This window comes from Arvicanthis niloticus, chromosome 26, assembly GCF_011762505.2.
Source record: "Arvicanthis niloticus isolate mArvNil1 chromosome 26, mArvNil1.pat.X, whole genome shotgun sequence".
Lineage (NCBI taxonomy): Eukaryota > Metazoa > Chordata > Mammalia > Rodentia > Muridae > Arvicanthis > Arvicanthis niloticus.
Window position 1 is genome coordinate 30,087,160 of NC_133434.1, and position 18,582 is coordinate 30,105,741.

General features: G+C 44.1%; 1 protein-coding gene and 1 long non-coding RNA gene across 3 annotated transcripts in view; one reads left to right on the forward strand and one right to left on the reverse strand.

Moving 5' to 3' along the window:
* The window catches only part of Uaca (uveal autoantigen with coiled-coil domains and ankyrin repeats), an 88,186-nt gene that overhangs the window by 64,304 nt on the left and 5,300 nt on the right, over nucleotides 1–18,582 (reverse strand). The window lies entirely within an intron of this gene.
* On the forward strand, nucleotides 2,683–4,839 carry LOC143438892 (uncharacterized). The gene is made up of 3 exons (XR_013107444.1): nucleotides 2,683–3,102; nucleotides 3,866–3,943; nucleotides 4,484–4,839. It is a non-coding gene; the product is annotated as an uncharacterized LOC143438892 (long non-coding RNA).

The following is an 18,582-nucleotide window of genomic DNA, read 5'->3' on the forward strand; positions in this document are numbered from 1 at the left end:
GCCAGGTGTGCTCCTCCACTCTCACTGTGAATACCCTCACCCTGCCTCCATCCAAATTAGAGACTTTGCAAGCTTAGCTCCCCACAGGCACAATGGCACACACCTGTGAGAGCATCGCTTGGGAGACTGAGGCAGAGTTGCCACTAGTATGATGCCCACCTGGGCTAGATGGCTAGGTCCAGGTGTGCCTGGGCTACAGAGAGACCTTGTCTCAAACAAAACAAAACAAAACAAGAAGTGAGGTCACTGGACAGGAAGACAGCTGCTGGGTGAGTATGTGCTGTCACCCCTCAGGCAGCTCGGAGCTGGGAGCACACACTTCCTCGTGCTTCTCAAGATGTGCAAATGAACATGGTCCAGCGGTTCATACCTGAACCCCTCCTTTTCGTGCTTTAGGGCACATCTGTGGAAAGTAAGGAACATCCTGAATGGAAATCTGCAGATAAGATCAGAGCTTGGCATCAGTGGTTTCCTAAAGTCTTCAGCATCCTGGTCAGCTTCTTGGTCCTGTCAAACTATTCTATATCTTACTATGTAATTAGAATAAAATCGTTTGTACCTAGAGGACCAGAAAACACTGAAGATTTCAACCTACTTTCAAATTACTATTTTCTGCACCTGAAAAATGACGGAGTCTAAAGTTTGGTGTCCTTGTTACTTTAGTATGAGATTGTAGTTACATATATCGATAAGAATGTCCCCATTACGGTGAATTAGTGCTGGCGACTATAACCTCTTGTCTGATGGTGGCAAGCGCTGTGATCTTGGCTGACGGTGGGGCACTAGGTGTTCTGTGTAACAGTGTTTGTTAGCTCACTGTTTTTCACAAGTTGACTAGTAACTTTCCAGTACTGTCAAGAGCTTTCATATCCACCACGACTATCAGTTTTATATATATATGTGTGTATATATATATATATGTGTGTATATATATATATACACACACACATATTTTAAAGGCAGAGTCTCACTGTGTAGCCATGGCTAGCCTGGGACTCGCTATGTAGACTCGGCAGTCCCCTGGCTCACACAGATCTTCCTGCCTCCGCCTCTGCTTCTGGGTAATTATAGGCGTGAGCTGCCATGCCTGAACTCTTTTTTACTTCAAAATTAAGGAAAATTTTTAATAATGAACATATCTTAATTCTAGATGGTTGTATATTTTTATATTGTTATCACTCTGACCCAGTAAATCCATAGATTCTATATATTCCAGGACACTAGGACTCTGTGCCCTGGACGGCTTGGGAATAACTGTTAGAATGTATTTATATGACCTCATTATACATTACAGTTGCTTGCTGTTCCTTTAGACTTCACACCAAAGATGGGAAAGAAGTTTTTAAATAAACTTGTGTGTATATAATTTTAATCACTATCTCTACTGTTTTCTTTACTTTAAGTGCAAATATATGGAAATATGCAAATGAACGCTTTAAAAATAGCCTAGAATACAACCAGCATGTTATCCAACAGCAGTAAGGACGGCAACCGCCCATATCATTTGCTGGTTCTGCATCATGGACTACATTAATGTCTGATTTCCCTGGCCCTGCTTCTCCCTTGTCTCCTCCACAGGTTAATTCTGCACAGGCTATAATCTTTTGTTTTGTTTGGTTTGGTTTGGTTTGGTTTGGTTTTTTCAAGACAGGGTTTCTCTGTGTAGCCCTGGCTGTCCTGGAACTAACTCTGTAGACCAGGCTGGCCTCAAACTCAGAAATCTGCCTGCCTCTGCCTCCCAAGTGCTGGGATTAAAGGCGTGCGCCACCACTGCCCGGCAATGTTTTCTTTTTATGAAAGTTTTTTAGATGTATTTAATTTTTGGCCTGCATGTATGAGTGTGTGCCTGATATAGATGGGAGATCTGATGGAATTAGGATTATGGATAGCTGTAACCCACACAGAGGTGCTGGGAATGGAACCCAGGTCCTCTGCAAGAGCAACAATGGCTCTAAAAAGTTGAGCCATCTCTCTAGACTTGTAGAATGTTTGCTTAAACCTAACCCAAACCATGGCCACTTCTGGTGGCTAATATTCTTGTCTCTAATATTTGCCTAAATCTCATAAAGTTTACACAAATTCAAATAAATTGCTTTATTTAAGTGTGTGTGTGTGTGTGTGTGTGTGTGTGTGTTGCCTGAGGAGGCCAGAAGAGGGTGTTAGGTCCCCCTACAACACCCCTGGAGTGACAGGGGGTTGTGAGCCATTTGATGTGGTTGCTGGGGATTCCTAGATTGAAATTCTGCACTTACATTTCTGAGTGGTACTGATAATATTTAATTATTGAGCTGTAGCAAGAGTAGGTGCATTGCTGAAATGAACCCTAGTTCTCTGGATGGATAGCAAGTGTTCTTAATTACTGAGCCATCTTTCCAGACCCCAGGAATGTTAGCTTTAATTCATAAGCTTCATGCCAAAGTGAGGACAGATAGGGTTCTCCTCTTCAGAGCACGATGGTATCCCTTCCCTAAGCATGTCCCTCTTAAGGAGCGTCCTCCATTCTAAGCAGTCAGAAGCAACCACCAGAAAGTTTATCTGCCAGGTTAGAACCAATGTAACAAAACTACGGGACAGCCTCACTACTTAACCGAGACAAAGAACTTTCTTGGAGGTACACATGGCCACACCCTAAAGTGTCTGTAATGGGTCCAAAGTGCAGTTCCTTCCTCTTCCCGACTCTGCCTCACCCATAATGAGCAGAGGTTGTCACAGCTAAAACACAATCAATGGAGAGCAACCGGGAAACCATCCTACCACGTTCTCTGCTGGACACAAGGGAAAAGCCATGATCAACAGAGCTGACTGACCTCAAGCTACAGTGACAACAGATACAGACCCTTTAACCCCTCCATGGAACGGCCAACTTGAAAGGACCCTTTCTACCTATGCTCCTACGTGAAACCTCTTTTTAAAATAGGTACCGGCCTGTGCATCCCCCTTACCAACACTGGGCAAAATCAGGGGCTGGAGAGATGGCTCAGTGGATGAAGGCGCTTGCAACCAAGCCTGAAGACCTGAGTTCAATCCCCAGGGCCCACATGGTGGAAGGGGACAACCAACATGTGTGAGTTGCCTTCTGACATGTGTCATATGGACTGATAGGTATGTAGATGCATATATACACGGAAAATAAATTTTATTAGTGTACTAAAATGTGTTTACAGATCTTCATTGGTAGACTAGTGAACTAGCCCATGTTCTAAAATGCAAGGTTTTTATTTCCTACAGATTTTGACACCAATTATCTTATTGATAATTAAACAAAATTAAGTCACCCATAAAGTAAGTTCATATGTACATCAAGCAAGTATATCGTGGCCATAATACGTATTTTCCTAGTAATTACTTTCTAAATAAAATTCCTAGCTTTGTATACATGCTTATTATACTAACAAAAGTCTATTTTAATTACAAACGTGTTATAACAAAGAAATAAAAAGTCTTTACATTTTTTTAAACCCTGATTCACCTTCTGTAATCATCTGTGAATCTGTTCCAGGCCTTTGCCTATGTGCAATATTTTTCTGACTCTTTCAGAGTTATGACTTACACCTTCTTCTATGCCAATTTTCTGACATAAAAGATTTCTATTTCTTTACATGTATATATATTTGCATAAAAGCTCCCCATATTAATTTTTATACCATATAACAAATCACGACAGATATATAAGTAAGTTCACAGTCCTGTAGGTCAGAAGTCTGGGTAGGACTGACCACACTCTGCCTAAGGTCTAAAGAGGATTAAAAGGCAGGCTGAGACTGAGCGCCTGTATAGAAAAACCCACCCAGGGTAACTTGGCTGCTGGCACAACACATTTCCTTGCAGCTACAGAACTTTGTTTTTGTCTCTGTTTCTTTACTAGCTGTGACCAAGGAAACTCTGAGCTACTAAAGGCCACCAACATTCCATGTCCCGAGTGGTCCCTGCCATTATCAAGCCGGTAAGATAGGACAATCCTTCCCGCCCTTCTCATCCCCCAGGCATGAGCACGAGTTTATGTGCCCGCACGTGTGCTGGTGCCTAAGGCCAGAAGACAGAGCCATATCTTCTGGGATTGGAATTACTGGTGAGCCACCACGTGGGAGCTAGGAACCAAACCAGGGTCTTCTGAAAAAGCAGCAAACGCTCTTAACTACTGCGTCATCTCTCCGTCCTCTGAATTCCTTTCAAAGGGACTGGTGTTGTTAGAAGAGACCCATCTGACTAATATCTCTTTTGGCTGCACTAAAATTGTTGTGGCGGACCAGAGGGACTCGACTCTCCCTAGGGCATAGAAGCAAGGAGCTGGGCGCTGGAAATGCTGAGACTCTTATGTTTAATTGGGCTCTCATCAAGTCTTTACCGTAAGCTCCCTAGCATAGCTTTTCTCCTCTAACTTCAGGCTTTTGGATAGCATCCATCCACTCTTCTCTTATACCAGTCAGCCTGAACCCCCGGGGCAGCCTGGGTCATCTGGACACCCTGCCCTCACTTTTAACAGCATTCCTGCGGCACAGCACGGAACAAATGAAGTCCTGACTCCTCCTCCAGGGGCCTCACCAAGTCACCACCACCAAGCCAGACCACCAGAGAAGCATGGGAAGGGAACACCAGGCAAAGCAAGCCTTAGTGAACTACAGATAACCCCAACTATTCTCCCTCTTGGGAGGGGAGAGCTTCCCGCTGAGGAGGCCAGTGATTGGTGCCATTAGTGCTTCATTTGCATGCCCCACCCTTGCCAGCCACCTCCTGTTTCACTCCAGGCTGTTTTGTTTTGTTTTGTTTTGAGTCAGCAAGGAGACACCCTCCCTTGCTGCCTTAGATATTACAACATTCTCCCAAAAAAGGCTTTCTGTGGAATGATGTTTTTTCTTGCCTGCTTGTGACTGTTCTCCTAAACAGTGCGGGCCAAGCCAGTAATACCAGGCAGGTGAGCAGCAGAGGCAACGGCTGAGACAGGGATCACCTGGGCAAAGGTGGTAGATACAAAAAAGGTCAGTAGACTACAAGACAGACAAGTGGTAGAGTCTAGACTGCCAAAGGCAGGGTGATAAGAGACAACAGGCCGTAGCCACTGGAAGGCTCCAAGGAGCTACAAAGTCTTAAAAGCCAAAGATCCAGTGTTGGTGGCTAAGGGTCCTTAAAGGTCCCAACAAGCAAAGCTAAGAGCTGACTTGTTAGCTGGTACAGACTGATGCTGCTGCTGACTGCTGCATGCATATGGATTTCAGTGGTTCCCAAGAGATAGCTGCTGGCAACTGTCATGCCTCAAACCTGAAAGTCAGTAGTCTCAATGTTTAGAGCTACTATTTTCTGAGTCTGTCAGCCCAGTCCATAAGCCTTCATCCTTTATCTGAGTAGAGCTTAGAGACCTGAGCCTCTCACTGGGAACCAAGTGACCTTTGCTAGGCATAGCCATCGGGACATTTCCTCGTCTTAGTCTAGGTCCTGCCCATCATCCATCGCCTCTGCATCACACCCTAGAGGCTAAGGTCAAAAAGCTCAAAGGTTACCTACCCACTGCACTAGAAAATCACAAGGTCCCTTCGACTCATAAAATTGTAGACATTTAATAAATATATTTTTAAAATAAAATTTAATGTAGTGGACAAGAATAGATTGATCTAAATAAAAGGATGCTGGAACAAATAGAAATATAACATACACACATACATCTATCTATCTATCTATCTATCTATCTATCTATTATTTATTTATTTAAGTCAAGGCCTCATGTAATTTTAGGCCAGCCTCAAATGCACTGTGTAGCCCAGGATGATTTAGAATTTCTGATGCTGGGGTTACAAATGCATACCATAGCACTAGAATTACCCAGTGCTGGGGATCAAACCCATGGCTTTGTACATGCTAGGCAAGCACTCTAAAAACTGAGTTGTATCTCATAGCCCCAAGAGGTAGGTAGGGGTGTGTGTGTGTGTGTGTGTGTGTGTGTGTCTGTGTACACCAATTGTCTGATCACAGGTTGAATATCTGGGAGAGAATGAAGCATAAACCGTGCAGATGAAGTTTACTGCCACTTGAGTGACTGGTCATATCTCAGGAGAGGCCAGAACCACCAAACTCTGAACCAGTGACAATCTCCATAGTACAAACTTCAGCCCAATTCTAGCTACAACATCAGAGGAGGTGAAAAGGCCTGAAGGAGACCAAGCCTTTACAGGCATCCTGCCTAAGGGTCGTTACAGGAAAGTACAGCTAAGGGACACAGACAGGGGATTAGGAAGGCAGGCCTCTTAACAAAGAGGGGTTCAGCTTGTAGACTTCCAGGTAAGATAGCCCATCCCTACCAGGAAGTGAGAGTAAAGAGAGAAGAGGAAAAAAGGGAGAAGGGGGAGAGATAAAGAAAGGGGTAGAAGGAGGGAAAGAAAGGGGGAAGAACATGGTCTTAGGGTTTCTGTTGATGTAAAGAGATACCATGACCTTGGCAACTCTTACAAAGGAAAACATTCAATTGGGACTAGCTTACAGTTCAGAGGTGTAGTCCATTATCATCACTGCAGATAGCATGTTGTCATGCAGACAGATACAATACTCAAGAAGTTTCTGAGAGTTCTACACCTGGATGAGCAGGCTGCAGAAGAGAGACACTGGGTCTGAACTGAGCACGGGGAAACACCAGCACCATGCCCAGTGGTACACTTTCTCCAGTAAGGTCACACCTACTTCAAGGTCACACCTCCTAATCCCTGTCAAGCAGTGGCATCCCCACCCCCCAAATGACCAAACATCCAAATATATAAGCCTATGGGTATCATGCCTATTCAAATCACCAACACCTGGTATACAGTAGGTGGTACATAATATGCTACACAAAACAGTACACAGTAGACCATGAATACCATCAGAGCCACCAGTGTTTCACCTCTAGTCAGAGCTGCCAGTGAGCAAAACCAAGAAAAACTACCAATGCCAAGCTATGCTGGCACTAGATCCAGATGGATCCAGAGAGGGACAGTGGATGGGGGGGGGCTAATAGGAGTTCCCAGGAACAAAGCTGGAGTAGGCGGTAAAGAATTGAGATTTTAAAAGGAAAAAAAAAAAAGGCTTAAAATCTTTGCTGGAATTATTCTTCTTGAAGCTACTATAACTTCAACAGTAGCAAGCTTACAAGTTATCCAACGACTCATTCTCACGAAAACGAGGCGATTGTGCCCATTCGTGTGAGCCGGTTGAAAGAGCACATTGACAGCTATGAATGACACAAAGGAATGTGACATTCAGATGGTCCTAAGTATGAAACCCTTCGTCACACACAGTGTCCAGTCTGTGCTGAGGTTAGCCGAGGGGAAAACATGCCCCTATCACCTTTGTGACGATTGTTCCCTATGAAGCATGCTTTGTTCCACAAGCCACTCAACCCTACTCTGCAGAGAAACAAAAATCGGACTATTCTCCACTCAGGGAACCAACATGCAAAGCGATTTGAACTAAAATCTGGAGATTTTTTTTTTTTTCCCTTCTTCATCTAAGCAGCAAATTTCACTGTTTACCTCCGGGTGTGAGCTGCGTTTTCTACTTCCAAAACTGAGCCAATCCAGTCCTCAGACACACCCAACAAGAATGAATGGTTGACAAATTAGCTGCCAATGCTTCAAACTCTTTTCTTTTGTAGACCTTAAAGTTTCCGGTCAGGTATAAGTTCAACAGGTGAAAACTCACTGAGGTGAAGTGCCTTGCTCCAGATCTGCGCGGTTTTAGATGCGGCGCTAAGACCCAAAGTAAGATTTTCTGCTATCTTGCCTGCCTGCTCTTTTCCATTACAGACTGTCTCAACAGAGCTAATGTTCAGAGACACTGTTTTGATCATTTCTAGAATTTTCTTTTTATTTAAACAAACAAATTTAAAAAAAAAAAAAGCAAAATGGGGGCCTGGGGAGATAGCTCAGCAATTAAGGGCACTTGTAGTCTTGCAGAGGACCTGAGTTAAATTCCCAGCCCCACATGGTGGCTCACCACTGCCCTATCTCCCAAGACCTCATATGGTACACATAAATCTTTAAAAAGGTGGCGTAATAGAATAATCTATATCAAAGGAAATTTTATTTTATAAAAATCCTACTTAAATAAACCAGCAGAAAGTATACTTCTGCTAGCTAAAATTATAAACTAGAAAATGTATTTTAATGGTCAAAATGTGAGATGCAATAATCCAATTTCCAGAATCATAGGAGCTATTCTGAATAGTTCAACAGTTTATATAGCTATTTGAAAATAACATTATATCTTTAAAACTGATTAACTTTGAAATAATTTAAAATTATTAAAAACAAGCTTTAGCCATTTAAAGACATGGACTGAATTTCTCTGTTTACACTCCCTAGACTACACTCATGCACACATGCACGTAAATAAATAAATAAATAAATAAATCTTGAAAACAACAAAAAAAAAAAAAAGCCAAGTAGCGCTATGCACTACTAACCCCAGTGCTGGGCGCGGGCAGGCAGTTTGCTGACCCAGTCCAGCTGAATCATTGAGTTCCAAGTTCAGTGAAGGACCCTGATCCAGAACACAAGTGGGCGGACCACACAGGGAGACACCCAACATACATCTCTGGCCCGCACAGGTGCACATAAATGAGAATATATAATCGCACACACACACACACACACACACACACACACACACACACACACAAGTCAGCCCACACCCAGGAAAGCATTTACTTGTCACAGAGTAAAGGGTCAGAGCCCCACAGTGTGTTGTTTCTACAGCTGGGTCAGAGCCCCACAGTGTGTTGTTTCTACAGCTCTCAGGCAGCAGTCTCCTGGAGAGTCCACCTGAAGTTTCATGTCATTCAGCTGCAAGAATGCACTCTGGAGAATGACATTATCGGGAAGAAAGCAGAAGAGGCCAAACAGGAGCCAGCTCCAGAGCTCACACACAGCCTGAGGCCACCTGCTTGACACACTAGCATCCTGTTCTCCCATCCCTGTCAATGATCATGAGTGCTCCCTATGGAAACTATAGGGAGCACCAGCACCCCCTCACCCGTTGGCTGACACATAGTTTTCCTGCCTAAATGGGCATCCTGGTATTTATAATGCCTTAAGGGAATCAATATAAAAACACATTACCAGTTAGCATGAGCGTTCACAGGTATGAACATTCACATGCCTTAGTATGGCTAGATTGAAAGATAGCCTGAGAGCAAGCGTCACTCTGTCTTCAGGCTCTTACTTACTTCACCTTTCTATTTTCTCCTCTGGAACTGAAGTTGCAGGCAGTTGTGAGCTTCCATGGAGTGCTGGGAATTGAACCCAGGCCCTCTGGAAGAGCAGCCAGTGGTCTTAACTGCTGAGCCATTTCTCTAACTAAAGCTGTCCTCTCCTTAAGTGGTATGTATATGATGCAGTGTTTAAGCTGAAATATAATTCTACAATTTGCCTTCAAATGGTTCACTGAAAAGTAGTATACAAACTCTATCTTGTACACATATTCAAACGTAGAGAAAATATAGCCAGGACTGCGAGATGGCTCAGCATGGAAGGGCACTTGGTGCTAAGTCTGATAACTTGAGTTTAATCCCTTGAACCCTCATGGAAGAGAGAGAAAACCACCTCCTTCAAGTTGCCTGCTGAATTCTACACGCGCATGTGCACACACACACACACACACACACACACACACACCACATACAAACAAACAGAGAACACACACAATCCAGAAAACAGAAGTTTAAGAGAAAATACAGCCCAACATCTGCTTGTGGATCTAGTAGGCAAACTCCCCTCGTTCCTGTGCTAGTCTCTTTAATTGTGTTTCAGGTTTTTTCATCAAACACCTATCTGCTTACTCTGTGCTTACACTGATTACCAGCCCACAGAGTTTAGCCGTCTGGGGTACTTTTCCAAACTCCAACAGCACACTGAGCCATTCATCTGACTACAGATAAGGGTATTTAAACACCCACCTGGGCTGCTGATGTGTGCTTACCTGCTAAGAGCGTAATTACCAGGTAGTCCCAGATTAGCTTCAACCAGGGGGCTTGTGGGACTCTCTCGGGCTAGGAGTGGGTGGGACTCTGACAATCTGTTGACAGGATGGCTTTGGTGGGTCACTTATATAGGCCTTGGGTGCCGGTTTCTCCAGTCTCTCCAGTGCTGCATGCCCTAGGCCCTTGCCAGCTCTTGGCTGCACCACTACAACGGCTTGGAACTGCTCCAAGCTTGACCCTCTCAAATCTTTTCTCACCGGAGCTCCCACAGAAATCCATGAAAACTGCACTGAACATAAGATTCCCACCTCTGTGTTCACAGTACATGCCAACTCTCTATTATTTTTAAATATATGTAAATGTGCATGTATATACATATATGTGTTTGCATATATGATAGTATGATAGATAGATAGATAGATAGATAGATAGATAGATAGATAGATAGATAGAATACGTAGATATATATTTACGTGTAGTGGTGTTTTGCCTGCAATGTGTACCTATGCAACACATGTACACAAGCCAGATGTCCAGGGAGCCAGAAGAGACTGTCAGATCTCCTGGGTCTGCAGTTACAATTGTTTGTGAGCAATGGGAGCTCAACTCACGTCCTCTGGAAGAACAGCCAATACTTGTAACAACAGATCCAGCCAGCCAGCCCCAAGTGCAATACTCTTAAAGACAGAGTCCTTTAAGACACTGACTTCCTCTCCCTGCCTACCTGCCACCCAACCTCCTGGATACGACTCTAGGATCCAACCATGCAGAGCGGCCAATCCAGCCACCAGGCTCCTGACTCTACTCCATTTTCCCTCCCCATGCCTCTGCCTCTCCCTCTCAACAGTGGCTGCCCTTTCCTGGATGGCTTCCACCCACCTCTTTAAAGCTTCAGACTAAGCAGTTCACTCAGCAGATTGGTGGTTGCCAGGGGACAGGGGAAGAGAGAGTAGGAAGAGACTGCTTAATGGGTGCGTGGTTTCCTTCCAGGGTGAGGACTGTTACTACGTAGATATAGACACCTACTGGATCTGATAGCATCGTAAGTGTATCAAGAGTCAGTGAGCAGTTCAAAATAAAAAGACACCTGACTGACTCCCACTCCCCATGCCTCGGCCCCACCCTGGACCAGGAGCTGGCACTCTATCACACACTCCTTCCGGCCAGTATCTTCCCAGCACACACCTGCTGCATTATCTTGACAGAACTCCTTTAAAAATCGGGGAGCCTCTCATCTCCCAGTGCTCAACCTAGGAGACTGAATGCTCAAGAAATATTACTTTCCTGTCATTGATAGAGACTGTAGTCGTCTCCCTGCAGGCAGCTACCAGAGGCAGATATGGGTGAATTTTGGAGTCTAGGCTAAGTAAGAGGCAAGTGGTTGTAGCCCTTAGGAATGAAAAGACTGAGAAGACTTTTGCAGATGCAGAAATGGGAAGGCGGCAGAGCCAAGCTGTTGCAGTGGATGACTGACATCTCTCAGGAGGTGACCACAGACAGGGGCACCCATCCGGCCACGCACTGGCTTACACCTTATCTCACTTCTGGCTCATGACTACTTGGCAAAACACAATTATTAGCTTCCATTGCCCAGACTTAGAAACAAACGTAGTTAAGTAGCTTCTCAAAGGGCAGGAAACCAAGTACCAAGAGCGGCAAGACTCAGCTCAAGCTGCCCGGCTTCAGAGCTTGCTTCCGGAGTACCAGTGTGCTGCCACTGCCCTTCCCACTGTCCACGAGCTTCCCGGAGATATGAGCAGACATCCTTTGTTCCACAGTAGGGCTCCGTTAAGACTAAAAACTACCTCCTTGTCCATTACCACAATTACTGCTTATATTTTGCAGGGGGCTGGTTAGTTGCCTGGCTGGTTGGTTGGCTGGGTTTGATTTGGTTTTTTTGTTGTTTGTTTTGTGAGTGGTTATAAGCACTTCCTGCTCTTGCAGAGGACCAAGTTCCGTTCTCAGCACCTGCAGTGGCAGCCTGAAACAACTCCAGCTCCAGGGAAGGCATGTAATGCCTCTAATCTCCTCAGTCACCCAAGCTCACATGCACATACCCATAGACGAAGTTATAAATAATAGAAATTTAAATCTCCTTTTTAAAAAAAAAAAAAATTCTATCAAAAAGAGAGAAATGACTCATGAAAAGCTACCTCAGTTATGAGACCTCTTACTGGGAGTGGTGATACCTGTCTCCAATTCCAGCACTTGGGAGATAGAGGTAGAAGGATCATGAGTTCGGAGCCAGCCTGTACCACAGTTTGAGGCCAGGGTTAGCTAGATAAGACCCAGTCAAAAGCCTTCATTAGCCAGCAGCTAATGAGTGTGCCTGCTTTACTAGAATCACCCTCATGGGCTCCCCCATTGAAGGTCCACTTTCAAAACTACCCCAACCTATACTGAGTAGCCACCCACATCCACAGGGATCTTCCTCCCTCAGTCCTCTTGGAAATGTCTTCACCAGGGCACCAGAGGCATCTTCACCCATCTCCTACGTGATCCCAAGCCAGTCACATTGATGATGATGATGACGACGACGACAATGACCACTGCATGCACATGAAAGGGAAAGCCTGACTAGAAAGGAAATGTCAATCTTAACAACTGACCAATACAGTTAACACTAAAATATGCCATCTCAAAAACACTATATGCCTTTTTGCATATGTGTGCATGTGTGCACACAACACACACACACACACCAACACGCACACAATGTTCCAGACAACAAGCTGGGCAATTTTAGTTTGATTAGGTTCTCATGACTTCATGACTTACATCTCCTTAAATATCAATTGCTGGGACTGGGGCTGATGGGATACTATGCCAGTGAACACACATGTACATAAGGGGAAGAGAGGGCAGAATGACATCAGACACTGCAGAATCAGAGGTGGCAGCGCTAACAGAACACACTAGAGACCTGTATGCCCACAATAGTTACACTCTTTGTGAAGATAAAACATCCAAGTCTTAATGTAACAACTGTCACAAAACTAAACACCTAAAACAGAAACTCTCTTGAACATTTTTTAACAAATGGATTCCTTTTTGAGAATTTCATATATGAGCACTGTATTTACATAATTTTTTTCTTTCTCTCCTTCCTCCCACTCTTCCCAACCCCCAATACTTTTCAAATATATCTTACTTAATTATTGTTCATATATGTATGTATATATGTATACATGTATAAGTATGTATGTATATACAAATACTGATAAATAAAGTGTTTTTGGGGAAAAAAAAAAAAACCAGAAACTCTCAGAAATAGGAGGGAAGGAGACAGAGGCCCAGCTGCAGTGAGAGACAGGACACAAGCCCTTCCCTCTCAAGACTGTGACTGGCGGAGCAGCAAAAACAAGGATGTAGCACTCCTCTGGATGATTCAAAGGAAACCTCAGAGGAGGAAACCAAAGAGCTCAAACAAGTAATCACTAAACATCAAGAAGCCAGAGACAGGGAGACACTTTTGTACATTAACAGAACTCATTTAAAGCAATACTTCTATCAAGTTGGCAGAGACCCTTAACTTCTTCGTCAGCAGAAGGGTACAGGAATACAGCTTCATACCTCACTGAGAAACATGAAGTGGTTTTGAGACAAGCTCCTGTTTGAAGCCCTTCCTTGCCCTTAAACAACTCCTCTCAAGGTACAAATCCCCAGATTAAAATTTTTGTTCTGTTTTTGAGACCGGTCTCTCCATGTAGCCTTGGCTACATAGAGCTCTGTAGACCAGGCTGGCCTGAAACTCATAGTGCTTGACCTGCTTCTGTCTTCCAGTGCTGGGATTAAAGGTGTGCACTACCGCACCCAGTGCTAAATTTTAAATTATATCCATTGAGAATGGCCAGTATCCTGAGTTTCTGAGCCAAGTTACCAAACTCGCTATTAGCTACTAGCTATGAACTACAGGCAGCTAAATTATTTAACTTCATCTGAAATGAAGGCAATAGGACTGTTTGTCAGGATTGCCGTAAGAACAGAGTGAACATATATCACTCAGACACAGGCCGGGCAACACACTCAGAAAGTACCAGTTATGGATCCTGTCAATAAAACTCCTTATGCATAAGTAATATCTGTGCAAACAACTCGTGAGCAATCGGGGTGCTCATTTTAGCTGCCCAAATCATTTCAATACTGATGGATACTAATAGCTTTTTAAAAATATTTTCTCATAGGTATCTGCTTTCTGAGTGTGCACACGTGCTCATGTGTGTATTACGGCAGATGTGGGTGAAGATCAGAGGACAATCTGGAAGACTTGTTCTCTCCTTATGCTATGTGCACGTGGGGGGTGGAACTCAGGTCGTCAAGTTCAAGGAGAAGAACTTTTAACCCCTGAGCATTTTGCCAGCCCATGGACAACTTCCAAGTACAAAGTTTATTTGACTAAAATATGATTCAGAAATCATTACTATTATCAAAGGGATCACATGCTAATTGGATAACCAAAATGGAGTTTGGCATCTCTCGAACAGAGCCTCCATCAACGGTGCTGTGAATGGACTCCTATCCAGGTGTTATCTTCAACTATATTTTGTTTTCTACAATAAACATGCATGATCTTTTGGGAAGGAAAGCCTGTCTCCCAGGCAGAAGCTTCCTGGTACTGAGGACAGAACATAGGACCTCACATGGGCTCAGCCAGGACTCTACCAGAGAACGGCGTTCCCAGCCGTGGAGGGTTTTAAACCACACACAGTCTTTTATCTTAATAGGTTCTAGCTTGATAGTCCTAGCTTTCTTTCCCTGAAGGGTCTATGCTGGGTCAGTCTGGATTACACAATCACTTCTTGTCACAGGACACTTTGCCAGGGCCCTTGGTCACACTATCATCTCTTTGGAGCACCCTGTTGGAGATGTCACCATTTGAAGATGTCCCCTTGGAAGTATCAACAAAACCACCCAATTTATTTGCAGTGGTTGGTTTGGGGGTTGGTTTGGTTTTCGTTTGTTTGGATGAAAGAAACGCATATGGAGTTTAGCTATGGGACAGTTATGCAGAACTTTCACTGTGTTTCCATTTGGGGGAAAGGGCAAGGCGATATGAGTCAACCCTCCGCTCCTGCTTCTGATTTCAGAGTCATTTCCGAAATGAGCCATCTGTTCTGGGGGCAAGTTCTCTAAAGAAATCACTTGGGCCTATCTCCCGTGACTGTTCACGCCTGTGGGGACTTCAGCACCCTTAGGTGGCAGGGCAAATACTTGCCTAACTCAGGGGACAGACAGTAAAGGATTCCACGGATACAGTCAGAGACAGTGCACAAGTGCTGTAATGTTTTACCTAGTCTTCTTAGGTCTCTTTTCCCCAAAACTCCACTGTAAGTTCAACATGGCTGATAACTTAATTCTGCTCATCCTTAGCGCTGTCTAAGAAAGGAGAGAGGAAGAGATGAAGCTGTCATTTCTCTACTGTAATTATTTCTGAGAATAATTCCATGCGTTCCATTGCCCTGACAAGATTTCTCCAAATAATGGTTTAAATTTGTCAAGTAACTGAAGTTTTTTTTTTTTTTTCAAGAAAAAACTTCTCCTAATGCCCGAAGGCAGTCTCCCACCACCTCACAGCCTCTCGAATTCTTAAATGCTAATAGTTCGCTTCATCTACACTATAACACCAGAACTGCTTTCCAGACTAGCTGCCCCTTCAGTGGGCTGCTTAACCACACGTACACACACACTCACGTACACACACCCACGCAAGCACGCACGCACAGTACCTGTTCTGCCTCAGAAGGCCACCCTAGCTGTTAAGCTTCCGATCTTCCCTCTGAGCCCACCTTACACATCTGTGCACCTACAGCAATCTATACATACTCCTTGATCATAGACTGTGTGTGAAAGAGTGTGTGCAGGTATGTGTATGTTCGAGCATGCGCATACGAAAAGCAGAAGACAACCTCAGTTGATCTTCCTTCCTCAGTGGCCCCTCACCTGGTTGCTTGAAACAGAGGCTCAGAGAATATAGCCCGAGGCATCTGGAAGGGTCCAGCCTGAACATGACCAGCAAGACTGAACTGGGCTATGGGGGTAGGACAGTGAGATAGGAGAGAGAGGGGCAAGCTGACGAAATAACCAAGAGTGCTTGGCCAAAATGGCTGAGCCATATAGGAAAGAAAAGCTGGAGGAGGGGAAGCTGAAGTCCCACCCCTAAGAGGGAGAGGTTTAGGAGAAGGGGCGGGGCAAGAGGTGCTGGGCGGAGCCTCCGTCCGGAGAGAGGCTTGTCCTGTGTTTCTTTGAAACTTAACATTTAGGGCATTAGCTAAATTCAACAAGACCGTTGAATCCCGTTTTAACTATACTCCCTCTCAGCTCCCCCAGGACATTCTGAAGTAAATCCCTGTCTTCCTATCATTTCATCTGTCAGTGCTCTTCTAAATATTCTCCAAGAGATGTCCCATCGCCACCGCTGCCACACGGGAATCTGCTGAATAAAATTCCATATCGTTTATAACTGCTGGTTCCGTTTCCACAACTGTCTTGGAAGCATGTATATTTTACAGCTATTTTTGAATGTGAAGGGTTTTTGTGTTTGGGTGTGGCTTTACTCATAAGAACGGGAATGACCATGAATAAATTTTGTGTTTGTCTTTCTGTATTGAGACATTGATAGTCTCTAATGGTCATTCTGTCCAGGACTCTTAAATCCATTAACTCATGCAGAACTGTAAAACTCTTAAGGTGTGAGACCCACTGCCCCTCCCTCATTCATCAGCTAGCGATATACTGGTTTAGCCCTTCTCCTATTGTGAACTTTCCCTTTCAGAGATTTTGCTGTGCTGAGATACAGCTCACACAGAGGAAGAAGCAGAAACAGTTTGTTTGTTTCTCTGGCATCAAAGAGTGCCGCTGTGCCCCAGCATCTACCAAAGGTGACTAACGATTTCAATTTTAAATTATTAGTAGATTGGGGGGGGGAGGGGGTGTAACGTTATCTTTATTGATGCTTAAAAGGTCCCGGTGGGGAGGAGGGCCTCTTCACTGTGGTTCCAAAGTCCAATCTTAGATAGCATTCTTCCACTCCAACCTAAAAAGTGATTCTAGGCTTTGCTTTTTCTGCCCCTGCCTTGGAATTACCTAGTTCTCCAAAGAGGGTATAATTATTAACCCATTTCTGAGCCCCATTTATGTTTTCATAGTTTCAAAACAAGATAAGGTAACTGGGAGGCTGGAGAGACAGCTAGGGTATTTAAGTCCTTGCCTTGCCAAGCTTGAAGAACTGAATTTTGAGTTTCCAAATCTATACAGAAAGCCAGGATAGCACGTGCTTGTAACCCAGCCACTGGGAAAGTGGAAACAGGAGAATTGCTGGGACTTGCTGGCTAGCAGAGCTAGCCCAATTGATAAGCTTCAGTCTGAGTCCTGGTCTCAAAGGGGGACTCCTAAAGATGACACCTGAGGTTGTCCTCTGCCCTCCACATGCAAGAGCACACACCCTCACATAGGCAACCTCACACACACACGAATACACATGCACTCATAGATTTTAAAAATAAAATAAATAAGGTGAGTTTCAGTTTCTAACATGATGGTTTTGAACGCGTATATATGATGCATAATAAGGCACTTAAAATTTTACACTATCACCGAAGTCTCTGGACTATGTGGGGGGAAAGACACGAAACAGGGAAGACAACATATTGAGAAGATGTTGAAAGGAAGAGTATATACATATATGAATATATATGCATATATACATATATCATATATAATATATACTATATGTTATCTTTATTATATATAAATATTATACACACACACATGAATTATCTGAACAGGCTAGAAAGAGTGGCTAAGAGTACTTGCTGGTCTTGTAGAGGATTTAAGTTTGGTTTTTTGTTTTTGTTTATTTTTCAAGACAGGGTTTCTCTGTGTAGCCCTAGCTGTCCTAGAACTCACTCTGTAGACCAGACTGGCCTCGAACTCAGAAATCCGCCTGCCTCTGCCTCCCAAGTGCTGGGATTAAAGGCGTGTGCCACCACTGCCTGGCGGAGGATCTAAGTTTGGTTCCCAATACTCATGATGTTCGGTGACTCACACAAATATCAGCAACTCCAGCTTCATTAGATCTGACACCCTCTTCTGGCTTCTGGGAGTACCTACAATAGCAATGTGCAACACACACACACACACATACACACATACACATAATTAAAATTAAATCATAAAAATTAAAAGAAAAAAAGAGCTTGAACACTGTGGGGGGAAAGGCAGTAAGAGTCTGAGTTTGCAGTTCAGATGTGCATCTGTTTCCAGGTGAGCCTGATGCAGCCTTAATACTGATGTTGAAGTACAAAAAGAGAACTGTGTGTGTGTGCACGCATGCACATGTGTATCCAGCATCACATGAAAGTCAGAGGATAACCTGGAATGTCATTCCTGCAGAGTGACAGTTCCCACACACACACACACACACCCGTTCTGAGAGAGGGTCTCTCACTGGCATACGTAGAGTTTCTAAGTAGGTTAGCATGGCTGGTCTGCACTGCCCAGGGCTCTGCCCTCTCTCTCTCCCTGAATCGGGATTATAAGCATGTATCACCACACCAGTTTTTCTCGCCTGGGTTCTGGGGCTCATGCCTGTAAAGCAAGTATTCTCTCAGCTGAGCCATCCCCATTACCTCAAAAGAGGAGTC